Source organism: Sander lucioperca, chromosome 11 (assembly GCF_008315115.2).
Source record: "Sander lucioperca isolate FBNREF2018 chromosome 11, SLUC_FBN_1.2, whole genome shotgun sequence".
Classification (NCBI taxonomy): Eukaryota; Metazoa; Chordata; class Actinopteri; order Perciformes; family Percidae; genus Sander; species Sander lucioperca.
Genome location: NC_050183.1, coordinates 1,169,201 through 1,189,159, shown reverse-complemented (window position 1 = coordinate 1,189,159; position 19,959 = coordinate 1,169,201). Strand labels below are relative to the sequence as shown.

The following is a 19,959-nucleotide window of genomic DNA, read 5'->3' as shown; positions in this document are numbered from 1 at the left end:
TTATTCAATCCAAGCACAGATATTGACTCGTATTACTCGTATAATACTCGTACTCGGCAAAAGTGCTTTATCCGTACCGGATACTCGTTTCAGCCGAGTATCCGGCTCAACTCTAGTTTATATGTCACCTCACAGTCACTTCACAGTGCACTGCCTTGGTGAAAATGTGCAAAGATGGGTGCAACACAAATCCTTTAACTAAATCATGGCAACAGACAACACGTCCTTGTAGAAAGACATGCTGTATGTTTCATGTGTTTTGCAGGGAAAGTGCATGGGAAGATAATACAACCACACAATTCATAGTGATGTCATTAGCAAAATATATATTTTGCTCATATGAGATGTACATGGAAACAAATTTTATATTCTTAAAGGACCATTCCAGTTGTTTTTGAATGTTTCAGTCCATTTACTACACATCATATAGCCTCCACCTTTTTATTTTCTATTTTTAACATTACTATAAATAATCTACGCTTCACAATTTTTCTTAAAGCATGCTGCTGTGTTGGGTTTTCCTACCCTGCAGGTAGCCACTGATTTCAGTTAATTTTATTACAGATGAACATCAATTCACAGAATTGACACCTGATTGAGTCAGACAATCCATCACAGTGAACTACATGTCTGCTTTAATTGTAGTCAAAATGATGTGATAAAAACATTTAATATACAGGTTTGATTCACACACTCCAAACTGTTGCAGTAGTGCTGTCCAATACCCAAAATCTGGTAGTGTGTGTGCAACTGAATATACTGTGTGAAGCAGGGTATTGTTAAAAAACAGCATGACTTAAAACATAAAAAAGCTGTCAAATATAGTACATTAGCTACACCAAACTGCAAAAGAGTCCACTCTGCTGCACATTTCAGGAGACATCTAGGGAAAATTGAGGTCATCTCTCTTTGAGATATCTACTGACATTTGCACAGACACACTGTCAGAACCAACCCTACAAAAACCATAATCCCTTCAACACCAACCATCAGTCTCATCTCCCTTCCATTCATCTCAAACGCACACTTGTGCATCCCTATTTGACCTGTAAGCATCTGAACATCCCCATGGACTTCACTCAGCTGCAGTCTCAACTGCTCCTACGCAGTCTAAGTGCTTCGCTCTGTCCTGCATGAAGGGAGAACTGAACCACATATCTGCTGTTGTGCACACAATTTAAGATGACAGGTTAAGTGGCTTACCAACCCTCTGGGCCTGCTAATACAAGGAAGCAGGACCTACACATATCTAAGATGGTACTGTGCCTTGCATTTGGGGGTGGTGGGGAGGGAATGGAGTCAAAGGGGTGGAGGTAAGATGAAGTAAAAGGTGGGAACGGGAAAATCTTTTCATATGTTGTCACCCACAAACTGTTATGATGGTGGAGTGTAGTGTAGAGATTGTTTTGTCATTTCACCTCAAGGTTGTTATTATCCAGCTGACAGAGTCAAATGTCACCAGCCAACCAGCTCACCCTAAAGCAGTTTCATAATTCACTGAGAACCTGTTGTTCACTACTGTATGTTGGCACTGTCAGCCAAGTAGCATTCAACCCGATAACCCAATACAATTTTTACCATACTCCAACATATAGATTGGTGATAAATTTAGTATATCATATAACATACATATCGTCACCTTCCGAAAATAATTGCCTAAGTCATTTTTTCAGGTTTTTCAGAAAACACAAAAAACTAAATGGCCTAAGTCACACGCTTGACTTAGGCCATTATACTAAAGGTGTGGAATCACAAGACCTGTTCAACTGAGGATGTAGGCAATTCTACCAGAGGTGGCCAGCACCATGAAGAGATGATTTAGGCAAAAAAATCATTTTTGTCAAAAAATGACTTAGGCCATTATTTTATTATGATAGATTTTATTACATGTTGGGTTATAGATAAAGGTAGGCAATGTTTGACAGGAGTGACAGTTTGTCTGTGACACTTTGTGTACATGCCTGAGAGTGGATTTTCAATGATAGTTGAAATAGAATAGGCGTGTTTTGAGTCATTTGCTATTTTTTCAGCTGGCAATATACAGTATATGGCAGTAGTGAGCTTTACAGTTGGTTGTGGCTCTCAAGGGGAGGTTAGTGGCTATAGCACAGCGAAGTTATATCATGGAGGTGGGTCAATAATGTCAAGATGAAACAAAGATACAGTAAACCTCAGCATGTCATGGACAAGACGTGCAAAAACATGATGATTATCTGTATTTTTTATTTGTATCATATAAAAAATGCAGGTTGATTTTATCCACTTTCTGCTTCCAACGCCTGTGATAGCGCTACTCCCAGTTACCTTGGCCTTGGGCTACATACTTCAAAGTGCACATCTCATCAAGATGAGTGACAAACTCTGGGGTGTGAACTTAGACTGACTTAGCAGGCAGCAGACAACACTGGCAAAAAATACTGCCACCTCGAGGTGAAAGGTTGCATATTGTTGTTTGAAATGGTAGAGGAAGAGAATAGTGATTTTATTTGTAACAGTTGGTTAAGGGAGCTATACTGATTTAATGAGGTTTTGAATTTCAGAGAGAATGTGAAAGTGGAGCATAAGTGGTCACAGTTTGTCAGGACATCCACTCAATTTCACACCTGGATGGATATGTTCCCCTTTCCCTGGTATGAGCCAACCAGATTGACCCACAGTGGTGATATCATACCCCATTATCCATTCTGCCAGCTAAACTGAACTTACATGTAAGCCTTTTTCACCCAAAGGTGGAGAGGCCTCCTACCGTCTAGTAAAAGGTTTTGTATAGATATACATTTAAGTCCCACTCCAGACACGTTTTAAAGTATGTAAAAATACACTGTTATGATTAATATTTAGTTTAACATGGTTTTTCCATGTAAAAAGTAAAAAACAAACAAAAAAAAAACAACAATGAAAAGTGACTAGAAGCACATCTACTCCTTCTCCCTCATTAAGAAATTCTGGATCTGGCCTCGCCCAGTCCACCACAGTTGCATGCATTAGGGTGAGGCTTGTTCAGTGAGTACATTCTAGCATCTACCTAAGGTTGGCCAGTAGTTTCGCATTGCCAGACCTATCTCCACAGCGCTAGTTGATCGGTAAAAGAGCAACGCATCAAGATGGCTAGAAACATTGGAGATTTTCAGCTACAGGCCAACATGTTTGAACCTCTTGCCGGGTTTAGACAGGAGGCAGACACGGAGCCCTGGCAGCTCCATGCCCATTGGCAGGACTCAATGGGCAGGCAGCCCGCTTGGAGAGCTCTGCAAGCTTACAATCTGCAACTATAGTTTTGGTGTCCTGTCTTAACCAGGGGTCAGTCAGATCCAGACTCAGATGAGGAGTCTGTTGTGCACCAAAAGACATATCACAAAGGTAAGTGTAGTAAGCATAATTTTGTTAGCTTGTTAGCTTGTAACTGGCAGTGGCTGACAGCGACGATGAAAATGTGTTTTTGCTCGGACTGAAAGTCCGCTATGCGCTGGAGGTTTCAGGTTTCCTTCCTGGCTTTTGCTTATTGAACAACGATTGGTTTATGGATTAGTTACGTGCCTAATAAAACTTGCCCGTGATATGTTTAAATCTCAGATTTAAGGGAAGTGGACAGACATCTCCCCCTTAAGGAGAAGAGTGTGAAAACACCTCTCTGGTGACAAACTTTGCACAGATACGAGTATGGTCGAGGTCAGACATTTTAGGTGACATAAACATAAGAAAAACACATTTTTGAGTGGAGGGGGACTTTAAGTTTATCACCAGCACCAAAATATGTTCTCTTCAGCATATTCAAACATTATTCTTAAAGATTTTTTTGCTGATTTAAATCCAGCTCTGTGTCATGGCAATGTGGGCAGTGTGTGCAGATTAACCTTGTGTGGCTGCAGTGCATGGAGCTCCCAGCTGAGCAAAGCAGAGGAGGTCTGTCGAGATCCACCAGATGACGCGAAACGCACCACAGAGGTCCACTGAGATCTGCCATGGAGGGAAGCCAAACACCATTCATCTAAATACACTGCCCATACAAAGATGACACAGAGCTGGATTAAAATTGGTTCTGGTGGTTAAGCCTTTCTTTGTTTTACAAAAAAAAAAAAAAAAACGTGGCATTCACTGTTAAAAAAAGTAATTCCCAGCTGGTGGTTGGTTCATTATGGTTAATGGAATGGTAATAAAAATGGTGAGAATACATGAGTATTACTTGATTACCAGATCTGTACCTAAATCAAGCGCTGCAAAATATCAGAGCGGCAGTATCTTGTTCCTTGAACCATTGCTCAAGTGTCGTTCCAAATGTCCTTCCTTTGATTTTGTGCTTGCAAAACAAGTACACATGGGAAAGTCAATATTATTCATGTTTTTGCATGCAAAGATATTCTTACTTTGACCCAGATACGGCATAACTGAAGCAGCAATACCTCTGCTCTTGTACTTCTACTAGTTCATGCTCTTTGACCCTTCTCTCCTTTTACTCCCTATAATTCCCCACACCTGCTAAACTGCATAACCATTGACTGTGGAAACTGACACTGGAGCCCTCGATGGCTTGCAATGGACCTTGTGGCTCCTTGCTTGTGCTCTTGACTGCAGGCAAAACAGTAACGCAAACACATAGATGAAGCATTTGTCTGCAGCCCCTCCTGGATTGTGTGACAGGAAGCTGCGGTGGGGAGATTCCATCAACCTGACAGGCTGCTTCTTGCAAGAGAAGAGTTAATTGCTGTGGGACCTGAGCAGCCTTCAACATCCATCAACAAACATCCTTCCAGCTCTGTGGGGTTGGAGGTTGGGTGAAGTATTGAGAGGGAGGGGATACCAGAGAGGGCCATAGAGGGCAAAGAGATGTGGGAAACATCTGATTTCCTTTGACATCTCGGGCAAATAACCCTCAAAACTAAACAATGCTGCTGAAATGCTGTCCATTGTGGGCACGTTAGTCACAGAGTCCAGACTTGCAAATTACAGCACAACTTAAAATTGCACCTTTGAATTAGACTATGTATCCATTTTGTCAGCATGGGCCAATGATACAATTTGTCAACAGGCACAGACCCAAGGGCCCAAAGGTTCAGGGGCACCCCCTGGCCTTTACCTGCAAAATGTCACTCAAAGCGAAACATACCGTTCATAGAGAAAAAAGACAAAAAGACTACGAAGAGACCTAAACAACTACAAAGAGATGCAAAAAAGCTGCAAAAGAAACAAAGAGACTCACAACTATGAAAAAGCAGCAAAACAACCACAAAGAGACACAAAGCAACTACAAAGAGACTCAAAATGACTACAAAGAGACACACAATGACCACAAAGAGACTCAAAATGACTACAAAGAGACACACAATGACCACAAAGAGAAACAAAACAACTACAAAGAGACACAGAATAACCACAAAAAGGGCCAAATAACTACAAAAACATCAAAACAATAACAAAGTGACACAAAACAACTACAAACACACAAAAAGTGACCACAAAGAGACACAAAACAACAACAAAAAGAGGCTAAACAACTATAAAGTGTGTCTTGCTCCTATGTAGGAGAGGTGCTGGGGCCTTTGCATGTCTGTGCCCAGTGGCACGTTGTCTCATAGTCCACCCATGCCAGTAACGCAAATCCAAATTGACGTGGTATCATATAAGAACAAAGCTAAATGTAGGCTGCAAAAGAATCGCAATTTATAAACCCACCAAATGTACTCTACACTGGCAACTTTATCTATAAGCATGATCTATCATGCATTAGTGGATGGAAAAGTGTTCTCTTACACTGGAAAAATATCCAGTGCTCTTGAAACAAATAGTGAATTTGTTTATCAGCATGTTGATTTAAGGTGTACTTTCAAAGCATATCTTTGTGGCTATTTCTCATCCTTACAATCATTTAAACCAGTGTAACTACAACTCTCTACACACACTCACAATTAGGGGATGTTTGAAAAGAGACCCCCCCAGCCACCCACTGATACATTCAACATTGTAAAAATGACTACATGATTGACAATGGAGGGCTTGTAATCTTCACCAACAAGGACCAAGTGATACTCAAGCATACAAAACAAAGCTATTTTGGGGAGATACACAAACTGCCCTTGTGACTTCAGAAGCGGTAGAACAAAGAAAAGTGTTGGGGGCTGGAGAGAGTATGCATAACAGAAAATCTAAGTAAGTCTATTAATGGATGCCTAGCAAACCAATGTCATAATTTACCTGACTGCAGTATAGTTTATGGTGTAGAGAAATAGCTTTAGCATAAAGAACAGAGTTTAAAATGACTTTACATTACAAGTTCTTTTTTTAGTACCTTCAAAATAGAGGATTTGTTTTTTTGCCAATATTTTCTTTTCAATTGCAGGTTGGATGTGTTTGGGACTGTAATTTCTCTTGATACATATTTGAGCAAAGTCACAATTTGGTCCCATCAAAACAATAAAGTACTTTCTTTACTGTCATGTTTGTTCCCCATAGACTTATTCACAGCTGATCATAAACGTGCAGCAACTAGCAAACATTAGCCTGCTTACAGCTGGAGCAGCTTTTGCCGAAATGCATGTGTGATTGGGACCACACTGCAACCTTCACAATGATTGCAGTGCATGTTGTTTTGTTGTTGAAGCATTTCAAATGCTCCATTACTTTGACATTTTTGGTGTCAACTTGTATTTGTCTTTTTGGAAGTTTGATAAAGGGCTAATATCAGTATCAAAGAAAAGAAAAGAAAAGAAATTGAATGAGATGTGGTGGTGGTGGTGAGATGAGGTGTGTTTAATATAAATACATTCTTACTCTACTAAATCTGTTCCCTTGCCCTCCTCTATTGCTCTATTGTATAGGTTCAATTGGAGAACCTAAATTAAGATTTGAACTGTTACATCAACCTTTTAGTATACAGACAATTCTTAGTAAGGTAAAAATGGTTTGATTATTTATTGTGCTAAGCCTTTCCCTTATTTTATTCATGCCATGGCCCCTACTGAGGTCTAAATATAAAAATAAATCACTTTTTGTTACCTTATGATGAGATGATTGTGACACCTCAGCAGTGATTTTATTACATTCCTATTCAGGTGGCAGATGAGGGAAAGCCAGTAGGCAGAGTTAAAGGTGTCTCTGGTTGTAATTGATTCACCTCAGATGAGCAGAAAGAACCATGATAGTGGTTCATCTGATTTTGATATTAATTAACTAATTTCTCGTCTCTTATCCAATTATCTCAGTAATGGAACATATTTTTACTTTAATTATGAACTTTTGTTACAAGGCCACATAGAGATGTTAATTCCTTTACAATGGGTGCTGAAAGCACCTCAGTATCCTTCCTTACACCCCTCCTCCTTCCTTCCATTCTTTCCCTGCTGAGGAGCCAAGATAAGCGACAGAATCCTGCAGCATCCATATCTTGGGCCATCACTGCTTTGCTGATGTGGACACTAAATAAACTGGTAGCTTTTAGCAGATGTAATCACAAAGATGTAGCTGACCTGATGGAGGAAGATAGCCAGAGGCTGCTGGCAGGTTGGACCACACTGCTGGCTTGCTTTCATATCAACGAGGAGGAATGAAAAAGTAGTTCCTGTACCACGGCACCTCTGGCCATAGTAACGATGTCTGTGATGTCTGTGTTTTCCCCAATTCCTATGTAGATGAAGAGTATGTGCATGATTTTGCTGTATTTTAACAATTATCCACTGAAAGGCCTCTCCAATATCAATTGAGCGGAAAAGAAATCATACCCATTCCAGTAGCTACAGGCCAAATTATGCTTAAGGTTAGGTCAGAGCTGTTCTAGTTTACTTTTAATTTATGCAGAGACAGACCTGGAACTCTTTGCTTTCATATTGTTACACATTTGTATATGGAACTTTAGATGGTGTTAAATGCACCTGGACAGCAGTTGGTAAACAAGAGTTAAGTTCTTATTCACTTTTGATACAAACTTTCTCAGATGGTCGGGGTATTTGTTCAGGCACTGTTCCTCTGCTCTACCATCTAGGAGAGTGGGTAGCTTCCACTTAGCATTTCTGTGCCTTTCAAACATTTGTTTTGAAGTATAATTTGTACGGTGGCTGAGACGGTTCAACACAAATGCAAAAGCCACAACACAAACCCAAAAGCTTAAGCACAAATGCAAAAGCTACAACACTAACGCAAAAGCTAAAACACAAATACATAAGCGACAAAGGAAGTGAGTGACAACGGAAGTGAGCGTGTTGTTGACAAATGGAGCCTGCGGATGAGCAGGAGGAAAGTTCTTGTATGTTTGGGAAGTAAGTGAAACATGGTTCCTTGCTAATTATGATTACTGTTGCTATGTGATTGTCACAAATAAGCAATGTTGTTCAATATCTTTGTATTGTCATATGTATGTACTCTGCCATTTAGACTATGAAAGAAAGTGTGTGTGTGTGTGTGTGTGCCTATTTGTAGGGTAAGACTGAGGACATGCAACAAAACCATAGACTGTACAAATGGTAATATACAGTCTATGAACAAACCCTTTTACATGGCTTTATATACAATGTAAACATACGAGTCCACAGTCTGAATTCTATTTATTTACTTATTTTATTTACCAGTAGTAAGTAGTAGTAAGGTCAAGATCATGGTTAAAATTCTGGGTTTATTTCATTCAGACCAACCGTGTATGACCGTGAACATAGACCGTGTATGTTGACATATTACGCCCCTAACACTGTAATAGGCAGCATATTGAAGGTAACACAGGTATTCACTTTAAACATCTGTTTACCGTAACCATAACCACACACACACACACACACACTTTCCAAACCAACCGTACCAAGGGAATTTGCCACTAGGAGCTGATCAATAACCAAATAGATATGGTTAACAAGTTACAAGCACGTAACATATGGGGTGCCGAATGTAAAAGTTCGGTTACAATTTTTTAGCTAATACATTTTCAACATTTAGCTCACTTTCCTCACATTTAGCGCATTTTCCTCACATTTGAGACAGAAATTATATATATATATATATATAAATGTTAAATGTTAAATCTAAATGTTATATCTAAATCTAAATGTTATATCTAAATCTCAATGTTAAATTTATATCTAAATGTTATATCTAAATCTCAATGTTAAATTTATATCTAAATTTTATATCTAAATCTAAATGTTATATCTAAATCTAAATGTTAAATATATATCTAAATGTTAAATGTTAAATCTAAATGTTATATCTAAATCTAAATGTTAAATGTATATCTAAATGTTATATCTAAATCTAAATGTTAAATTTATATCTAAATGTTAAATGTTAAATCTAAATATTATATCTAAATCTAAATCTTAAATATATATCTAAATATTATATCTAAATCTAAATCTTAAATATATATCTAAATATTATATCTAAATCTAAATCTTAAATATATATCTAAATGTTAAATGTTAAATCTAAATGTTATATCTAAATGTGTCACCAAGTGTAAAGCTAAATATTTAGAAAATGTTCAAATCCCCAAGGAAACCACGCCCACTGCAGTGGCTTCAAATCGCGCTGCACAAAAGGTCAATTCTGATTGGCTGTTTGTCTCCAATTAGATCGCAAGTAGCAGGAAACGCATCTACAGGGAAACAGTCTTTGACACAACACCTGCCGTGATGCCCCAGCAAGGGGTATCTCTGCTGTAGCCAGGGGGTACTTGGAAAGATTGTGGAGCAGCTTAACTAATCAAAATAATAATTGAATTATGATTGATTTAAAACAATATATCAGCTAAAACAGCTCAACACATATGTTAAAACATATAGCGAAGTAATCAATGGTAGAAAAAAATAGCTAAAAGTGGCCTACTGACTTAGCTAACAGTTGAAATGATTAGCTAAAAGTAATGGATGACTTTTGAAACATTAACCACACTCCAAGTAAAAGGTCTAGTTAGTAGAATTTCTGACCAAACCAACCTAAATGTTTACAGTTCAATTGCATGAAAATGTAAGAATATTCACTTTAATATGATAAATAGTGTGAACATATTGGGAATTGATAGGGCGGGGTATGTGACTTTATATGACAGGGCTGTGGGGAAACCTCAGACCAGAAGGGTTGGAAAGCACTGATCTACAGTATTTTATATTATTGACCGACCGGTATATTACAGACATGCCTTAATAGTTGTGTTAATCACAATACCGTTGTTTGAATTACATATCTCCGTGTGCGACTGACGTCATCCTTCCCAAGCAATCTAACATTAGCCCAGCATGGATAAAGTCCAGCTATGCATCCAACATATTCATCCGAACACAACTAAAATGTCACAATCCAGCCACTTGTAAGAAGTTTGTAATACTGGTTACATAGCTCGTGTTTTATTAACCTTAATTCTGTTTGCCAAGGCTATATTTTATTGGCTTGCAAAGTAACTATCCGTTGCTAACGTTAGCTAGCTAATTTATGTCAAAAAGCAGTAGCTAACTAATGTTACTGCCAAGATATGATTTCATTGTAAGACAGTGTAAACACATGACAACACTTGATGAGTCTTACAACACCTCTCTGGTCTCTAGTGAAATCATATCTTGGCAGTAGTTAGCTAATGTTTCTGCTTTTTGAGATAAATTAGCGTTAGCAATGGATAGCTCCTTTGTAAGCTTATATAGCAACATAATTCAGGTTAATAAAATACGGTAACATCACCAAAGTATTTAAAACTACTTACATGTGGCTATAGTGTGACAGGCCTACTGCTGTTCAGTCTCGCATTGCGAGACCTAGCTAAGACACTGGGCGCCATTTAGATAACGTTATAGCTTTAGCTTCGTAGCCTAAATGACAGAGTACATACATATGAAAATAAAAAAAGATATTGAACAACATTGCTTATTTCTGACAATCATGTGGTGACAGTAATCATAATTAGCTTCTTCTTCTGTTGTGGCTTTTGCATTTGTGTTGTAGGTTTTGCGTTAGTGTTGTAGTTTTTGTGTTAGTGTTATAGCTTTTGTGTTTGTGTTGTGGCTTTTGTGTTTGTGTTGAACTGTCTCGGCCACCGTAAATTTGTGCCAGTATTGTCCAGAAATACTAAGAGAAAAAAAATAGTTCATACCATATTAAAATAACCAGAATTTGCATTACAATTACACTTTTGCTATTTACCAAGCCTGCGTTCCCTTAATTTTTAAGAGGCCAAAAGATAATATTCATTCACTTCTCGTTCCATTATGAGCCACTCAATATTCCAAGCAGACCTGGCATTTGGTTTGATTGAGAGGCTGTCCACCAGCACTAATTGGTTTGTAAACATTTGAGCAGACACTCACAGAGTGTATTGGTGAACATTAAAGGTAGCTAGCTGTTTCATTCAGGGTGGACTGGCCATCAGGAGGTTCGGGAGATTTCCTGAACGGCCGGTCCAAATTCCGGGCCAAACCGGCTGCCAGCGCTCATATTTCAATTTCAAATGTCAGTTACAGCCGATGGACAGTACGGCCCTCAGCCGTGACATGGGCTGGCCTGGCTCTCACATCCGCAGACAGCGCAAAACGGAGCTCTGGCCCAGCTGTCAGACTGGGCCAATTTAATACTAAATTAAATTGGCTATTCGATTCAGAGGGGGGAAGTGAGCGGCAGAACGGCCCCTCCCAACTTGGACTGCTCCGCGTATGTAAAATCTGATTGGCTCAGCCTGAGCTTCAGGCTGCGAAACTTACTTCCCTCTGAAGTTATGATCACAGAGAAAACCGAAAATGTTTAAAAGAAAAAAAGGTGGTGAAGATGAAAAAGAAACGGGCGGCGTTGAACAGTTAGAGCAAGATGCGGCAAAATGCGCAAAATGAACCATCCTTTCCCGTAGTGGAAAGGCCAAGGTTAATACCACTGTCAGCGAGAGCACTACTGAGGCAGGACCAGGATCCAGCAAGAGAGACATGACAGGTGCACTATCAGGGTGCTTGGCAATAATATAATAATATAATCTCTTTATACCACAGTATGTATTCGTATTAGTTTTTATTGTTTTACATCTGTATTACATTATAGTATTATTATTACTATTAAAATTACTTCCCAACAATGTGTGCGCTCTTCACACACTCTCATAAAAGGCTGCTCCATCCCAAAGTCCCAGGCCAAATTTTGTCCCAGTACATCCCTGTCAATGATCCCCCTACGCACCCACCTTCTTTCCTCTACCACTCTCTTTCCACAGGCCTGGCTCTTTAATGTATTTAATTGTCAGAGTAAAAATGTTAATTGCATTTCATTATGTATAATTTATGTAGATTCAGTCGAGGGATTCTTTAATATCCAGCTAATTTGAATGGCATCCCTGGGACCAGCTGCTGATTGTGTGGGCACGCTCAGAGTTGATCTGTCAATTGAGGCGGAGGTATGATAGACAGGTTGTGTTTTTCACACCTCTCTCCATTTTTAAACTCTTTCAGAGGTTTGTGCCAATACACAATGTTGACTACAGACAACTCCATGTAGCTCATACGGTGCATGTTTTCTGCCGTTTGCTGTTGCTCCGACAATTTACAGCACAGTAATTATGGCTTCAGCGAATGTCATTTTTTTTTACATTCAAAGCTTCTATTGAGGTTTTTTAAATGAAGCTTCAAATGTCTTTATATTTTATGAAGTCAGCACCCTAAAAAACTAATCCTGGAACAAAATCCTCAATTTGAACAAAGTGATTCATCGGATCAAATGAGTTAGTTTTTTAGTTTTTTTATAAATCAACGTCAAAGTCAGCAGCAGGTTAATCAAATAAGAGAACGAAACGTACTGTAGAGGGAACTACCACAGAGTGAGAGAGTACTTTGCCACAATGAAAGTTCGAAAATGTGTGTGGTCCGATTAAGGGAGCTGGAAGTAGAAGTAGGTTGGGTTGGAAGAAGGGGCCCCCCACTTCACGCCCCTGGCCGGACTTGTCTTCAAAAACTCAATAGACTCTCTCCACATTAAGCAACAGCAGGCCTTCCCTCCAGGGTAGAACATCAAACATCACCTTCCTCTTTGTATTCCAGTTCCAGTCCAGCTGTGCACTTTTCATTTACTATTTAGTACGTATGTATACTAGCTCTTTTTCACAGGGTTTTCTATTGTACGCCTATAGCCATGTAGTGTTCCAGCCTTTGTGAAGGTTGCTTACTTGAATGCTCCCTTTTTGTTTTTTATTTGCCAACACATATTACTGCCTGTTGTCAACTTCTACTTTCTCTGCCTTACTTTTGAGTCCATACATATGTTACCAAAAACATTAAAAAGTAATTGTCTTCACAGCTAAAGACAATACAGATGTCATCCAGCTGTTTGATAGCAACATGCATCACAAAAATACACATCAAGTGTCATAGTTTGACTAAGGTGTATATAAAAAACAACTTTAATGATCTGACAAAAGGAGAAACATGCACTGTAAACCCAGATTTATTTGTAATTAAACTTTTCATTGGTCAGTACTTAGTCTTTGTTAAAAAACATATTCATTACTAAATCACATTAGTTGTTTGTAATAATCAGCTTAAATATGCAGTGCACAGATCAAATTAAGCAGAGATAACTAAGGATGTTAAGTTTCTGTATGGGAGGGGCGGGGTCATTTTAAAGATTATTCTTTTGGTATTTTCAGGTGAGCTACCCAGGCGCCTGGGGCGGGGTCATTTGAACTGTTCTGTGCTGAAGCGATGCAAAGGCTGGTGGGAAGAAAAAACATGTTTTGAACGGTTTCTGTCCTAGTTAAAGTGTGTTTTAATAATGTTCTGTTATTTTTTTGGGTGTGCATTTATGTGATCTGGGATTTAGTTTTGTATGGTTGATTTAGTGTTCATGGTTATCTACATTTATTGGTGTACCATGACCGAGACCCGGGTGGGGACTGATGGGGTCTGGGCAGTGAGAAAGTGTTCAGTGGAACACTGGAAACTAGTAACTCTGTTTCTTGAGTAAATCTTTCCATGCAGTACAATACATTTGAAAATTACAATGGGGGTGTTAAGTGTTTTGTTTTCCTTTTGTTTTTTTGAAACAAATATATGGAATACATTTTTCTTAAATTGATACTGTCATAAAGGAAAATAAACAATATTTATTTAAACAAATAGTTTCTTAAGTAGTGATAAGTAGCCTAATGTTTTATTTTTGGTATGTTTATTTGCATGTTTAAGGCTAAAGTGCATAGTTTCTGTCTCCCCCATGAGGAATTCTAAGTAATGACAACAAAACTGTCGGCCATCCACACGATGCAAGCCTTCCGTTATCGCGCACCACCCCACCCCTCCTCCACGCAGTTGCTAGCAGCTAAGGAGGACACAGAGGACTAAAAAAACATGAACTCTTCAGAAGAGGTAATTATCTTCACTCGATTTACTGTGTGCGAAAGTCCCCGGACGACACCAGTTTCTGAACATAGCCATACTGAGAAATACAGAGAGAGCTTTGTGGAATTGATAGTCTTAATTACCTTTGTATCAACTCATTTGGCAATGGCTTGAATGTAACGGACGTTCATTAATATAAAAAATGTATGCACTAAAGCTTTAACTTAACATGCTCAACTCAACATGACTCCAGAAAAAAGTCATAATGCCACTTAATAAAACCAGTTGAGAGTGTAATTGTGTTTAGCAAATTCCATTGCAATTTGTCTATATCTTTGTAATCCTCATATTTTGGTTTAAATATATGTAGCAATTTTCATAGATATTTGGCTGTAAAATTAATATTCTAAAAGATTATTCTAAAATCACCATTAATTTGCCTCTTTTGCTTATTTCTGTCTGATAAGTTAAATAGCCAAATACATAAATACAATTTAAAAAAGTGTACTAGGGCTTATTCACACAACAAAGTGTAGGCTATAGTTCTCTAACCTATTGCAAGGGCCACAGGGCTGAGTCACTGCTTCAATGCATCTGAGGTGACAGCTGTGAAAAATGGATGAACATGTAAGTGCATACTGGATTTCTAATAAATATTCTTCATATTTACTTAAGATAATAATAATAATATTAAGAATGTATTCAGTACTTAATGGATTTCATTACTATTACTGGACAGTCTAAAACATATACAACACTATAATACTGGTAGATACTGTAAATATAGCCATGTTTTAGTTTATATGTGGCTTTTAGTTATATGCAGTAGCTTGTATACTCTATAAAGGAGTCTCTATGAGAGGGAGAGTCAAGCGCACAAATAGTGAGTGAAACCATTAAAAGTAAGCTACAGCTGACAGTACAGCAAGAATAAGCGAAAATGAACAAAGGATGTTGGACTGTAGTTTGGAATAGGGGTTGGAGGGGGTGGGAGATAGGGGCGGCGGGGATGGGCTCCACTCTTCTATCTCTTCAAAGAGGCTGGGATACTCTAAAAATATCTCCCCGGCAGCTAATCAGAGAGAGACAGTCGGTAGCAGCAGAGATGTTTGTTGTTGTTAGGCACTTTTGGCTTCAACCATCAGTACCATGATGCACTGGGGGAAAGGGCCTGGACACGTCTGAGTGCTTTGATCAATAGGGTTGCAGTCCCTCTCAAATGCAGCCTGGCTGGAGCACCAAAGAGTTTTATATTCACTGATCTGATTGCGCTAAGGCAATGGGATGTAAAGCGTTCGTATGCACTACTAGAACAGGATCTGCAAACAAATGTAACAGGATGTAGTTTGAGTGGCATTAATTGGAGAGCAGGATGAAAGCCTTTGACAATACATACACTCATCCATCAGCTTGGCTGGTGAGGCGCTGAAGGCTCACTTACTGTGGGAGGAGCTAAAGCATCAACCAATAACTAGTTCAGTGGTGATGGTACAGCAATCACATACAAATTATCCGCAATTATCACTCTACCAATCAGTAATGCTCTCTGTGCTGTCTCTCTAGCAGTTCATCATCCTTTGAAGTCTGCATTTCAAGCTTGAAAACATCATATCAGTTTGACAAGGCTGTCCCGTTCCAAAGGCTCACCCATATGTGGCTATGTAATATTGCTGTCTTTTGAAAAGTAAAGTGCTCGTAATTATGAAACTTGTTTATGTCCTCTGTTATTTATCATTGAGTCTTTTATCAGGCAGCACACTTTTCAGGTTTGAGCATGCAAGCAACCCAATAGACATGCTATCGTTTTTGCAAAAATACTGTTAAGTAATAATTTACAAGTGCTAGTCAATGACAAACTGGCAACAGTTTTTGTAATGCATTTTCAATTATTTACTTTTTCCCTTTCAATAACTTGACTTATGTATATTTTTATAATACATAATAAGAACTTGATTGATTTTCTTTTTTTGTGCATTTTTTCACTGTAGCAGCAGCAGCAGGAACCAATCCACATTTTAACTTTTTAATTTGTTATTTTGTACATTGTAGGTATTGTGTCTTTTTTGTGATAAAAGCATTTTTCCTGAGATTTGCACTATTAAAAACATAAACCTGGAACATTGCCACTTCTGGCAGTCAGGAAGTAATAGGACATATCTTGATATCATGTGGTGGAAAGCAATCACGGACTGCCTAGGTTGGTAAATATAGGTATGCAGTGTGCAGGCAGCTGACCTTACATGATTTCTTAATTCTGAAGTTCAATTTCCAGCTGATGCCTCTCAGCTGCCAACATGATGCAGCGTTGTCAACATGCATGTTTTTGGGCCAGTATCAAAACTTAGAAGGTCTCAAAAAAGATCAATATAAGGAGCCATGGAAGAAGACACTTTCAAGGGCTTATCTGGCACTGTAGATATCTCCTCTTTTAGCCATTGGTATAGTTTTCTTGTCCATGACACTTCTAAATTGCTCCACTGTAAGAGCATCCTTGGGCCAGAAACAAAGGGTAGGGCATGTGTAGAAAGACACGGAGACAACACTTAATACCCTGCATCTTGAGCCGGGAGCACACTTCCTTAATCCATTAGGGTGAATGGGCTTACTGACTCTTGGAGGAAACCTAAATGTAGTACTGACTTGTCCTTACGTTTACAGCCTGCATGGCCTTGGGCAGACTGCAACTGCAAGTGGATGAAAAAAAGAGGAAAAAACACTCTGGAGCAGTACAAGCCTCTGGGATGCCTAGCTTGGCTCCTGCATGTGTAGTTTAAGATAGCCAGAGGGTGACAGTGCTCAGACACTGTGGAGACACACCAGAAATCGCAGCACTGTCTCACTGGTTCAATTTATTTATAGTCCTACTGCATAATACATGGCCTTTGCATTGTGATACTTCACACAAAAGGCAAACAGTTGCTTTTAATTGGTTGTAACATTATCATTCCAACTAGGGGTGGTCTGGAACTATTAAAGAATATATTGGCTGTCTGCACACCCACTGTAAACCCACTACTCTCTTAGTACTGACAAATTATACCTCTATCATTCTTATTGTTAAATGGACTCCAGTGGCCTCACGTAATTCCAGCATAGCTCCATCTACCTTCAACCTGAGGAAAGGTTAAGCAGCCAGAATAATCAAATACACCTGTGTATATGTGTGCAAAGGCCTTAAATATAGCATCCAGTCACTGCTGTTTATACCTCATATAATAAAGATTTCTACATTCACCTGTGATCAGAAATGCAATTTGATTTTCTTCACTTATATCTAGTTCAATTACATACTTCAAGTTAACAGAAATTATGCTTCCTTCATTTTCCATCTTGGTAAAATTCACCAAAGCTAATCCATCTAAAATAATTGTATTTTAAATTATTAATTAAATTATAATCTTTAGCTGCTTACCACTCTCTACTGGAACATGCTACCCTATTGACAATAGGCTCACATCTGATTTATCATGACAGGTAATTGAAACATGAATAACATAGATAAGTATGGACCTTGCTTGACATACCACCTGCATATTGCCATGGGAACAAATCCCCCAAGGTTATGAATGTATGTGTTCAGAGAAGGCTTGCACCTTCTGGACTTTGATATTGATGCAGATGGCATCGACATATCTGAACCAAAGCCCAATTCTCCAGAAGCAGTTCAAAGCTCCCTAAAAAAGTTCAAAGTTTTCTTTACTGTAAGGTGTGAATGACCCACAGAGGATAGAAATGTCTGGGACTCCTCATCGGTCCAAAGAACCAAAGAAGCTTTGTGGATGTGTGGAGACAAAACAGCAAGTCACTTTTGATTTAACACTTCCAGATATGACAGAAAACAAAGAGGAAAAAAGCAGAACTTCAGTGAAGGGTTCCACCTGCAGATTGCCACAGAAACAAATCCCCCAAGGTATGTCTGGAGTTATCAACAGGTATTGTGTTAGTTAAGGGAGTGAGCCACTTTGGCACTATGGGAACGTCTTGCAAATGTTTGAGATTAAAATAACTTGGACTTTATAAAATGTGCACATAAATAAAAGTAAATAATCCAAAAATGTTTAAGTCATCCATTACAATAACAAGATGATAATGAATGTCTAGTCATGACTAAAAACTGTGTTCATTTAAAGTCTCTGGCTTAATAATGGTGGGAAAAAGGAGAAGAATTAGTTGTGAATTAGATCCAAACTGGAGCCTGGACTTTCTCCCCTGCCCTAATTTCCAAATCAAACCCCCTCTTTAAGCATTTGCTGATTCATGAGCCAAGAATCTAGTAGTTAAGGGCAAGATCATCCCTATCTAAAAATACCAGCTATAGTGTAATGAGACAGAGTCAGAGCCAGCATTCTCAACCAGAGGAAAATTACTCTCAACTCTTTGGTCAGAACAGACAGAAGCAAACACTCTGTCGTGGCTAATTGTAATCATCTCAATTAATTGCCAGCATACAAGACGCCCCTCATTGGTGGGATGAGTGATTATGTCGTAAGTGGGCCTGCCCCGTGGTGCACCAGGCATCAAATCTTTCCCCATCTAATTATATGGGGAGTTATCGTGTCCCTAATGACTTTGCGTGTTGCCTACTCCTTAAGAAGCTCAAGATAAAGGCGAGGACAAAATGATGTAAAGCGCATTATCGTTGGCAATGGACTCCTGGTGGCATTACTTTAAATAGAGCTTGATTCCCTCTTTGTAGCCAGGCTCTTTTGTGAGATATGAGAACAGCACTAATGAGTGCCCACACTCTTGATTTGGAATTTGCCCAGTCTAATTTCTGCACAGGAGGGAAAAGGCAGCTTAACAAATGAAGGAAAAAAGACTTCCTTTTCTACGTTGATTAAAGTGAGAGGTATTTGTGTATGAATGCTGACAGACTGAGATTGGTAACCACGAGCTGCAGTGGAGGTTTCTGGTTAACATAATATTTCACTGAGCAGTTTGAGAATGTGAATGATTCACTACATGAAAGATGTAAAACTTTTGGATGTGTGAATAGTTCAATTTGGGTTATTATTAAACCTTCAAATCTACCAAGGATCTAAAATCAGAAATGTTTGAGTGACCTTACCAATACATGTAAGATCCACCATTTTGTTGTAGACCGATCAAATGGGAAGAATCTTCTCAACAATTTATTGCACTCATTGTATTTTATTTGTGTGATAAAAGGTGAAGATTGAGATTGAGATTTTTGAATGTACTTTTGTGATCTTAAGGCGGTAACGCTACAAGACACACATTTAATATCTTTCTCTTTCTCTGCTTGGCTTACCTTTTGTACAGCAACCTTTACGTTAATCTGACAAATGTTACAAAGTTGTTACTGAGTCTACCCTAGTATGACTGGCGTGACTTTTAAGTAAAAGTGAGTCAGGTGCTCATTCAGATATGAGACCAAGATGTTAAATTGCTAGAAAATTAATGTAAAGAGGTGCATGTCTGAAAAAGGCTTTAATGTTCACACTGATGTGGGAATTGTTATCGGGAAGGGATGTCAAAATGGTAGCCAACTGTAAGATGCTAATTAGTGCAGCCTACTCCGGGTATATTGCTACCTCTTGTCCTTTAGTCATTAGTACCCTTTACTTGAGGCTCTCCTTTGTTGGGCAATTTGTTTATTATTTACTACTTGTTTGTCTTCCCAATGTAGTGATCCGTGCATTCCTCGTTAATTGGATTGCAAGTGTTA

General features: G+C 38.7%; 1 long non-coding RNA gene across 1 annotated transcript; it reads left to right on the top strand.

The window, feature by feature from the left end:
* The first annotated feature begins 211 nt into the window (after positions 1-211).
* Positions 212-14,467, top strand: LOC118496289. Its single transcript, XR_004898833.1, has 3 exons — positions 212-222; positions 2,795-2,798; positions 14,373-14,467. It is a non-coding gene; the product is annotated as an uncharacterized LOC118496289 (long non-coding RNA).
* Positions 14,468-19,959: the final 5,492 nt, after the last annotated feature.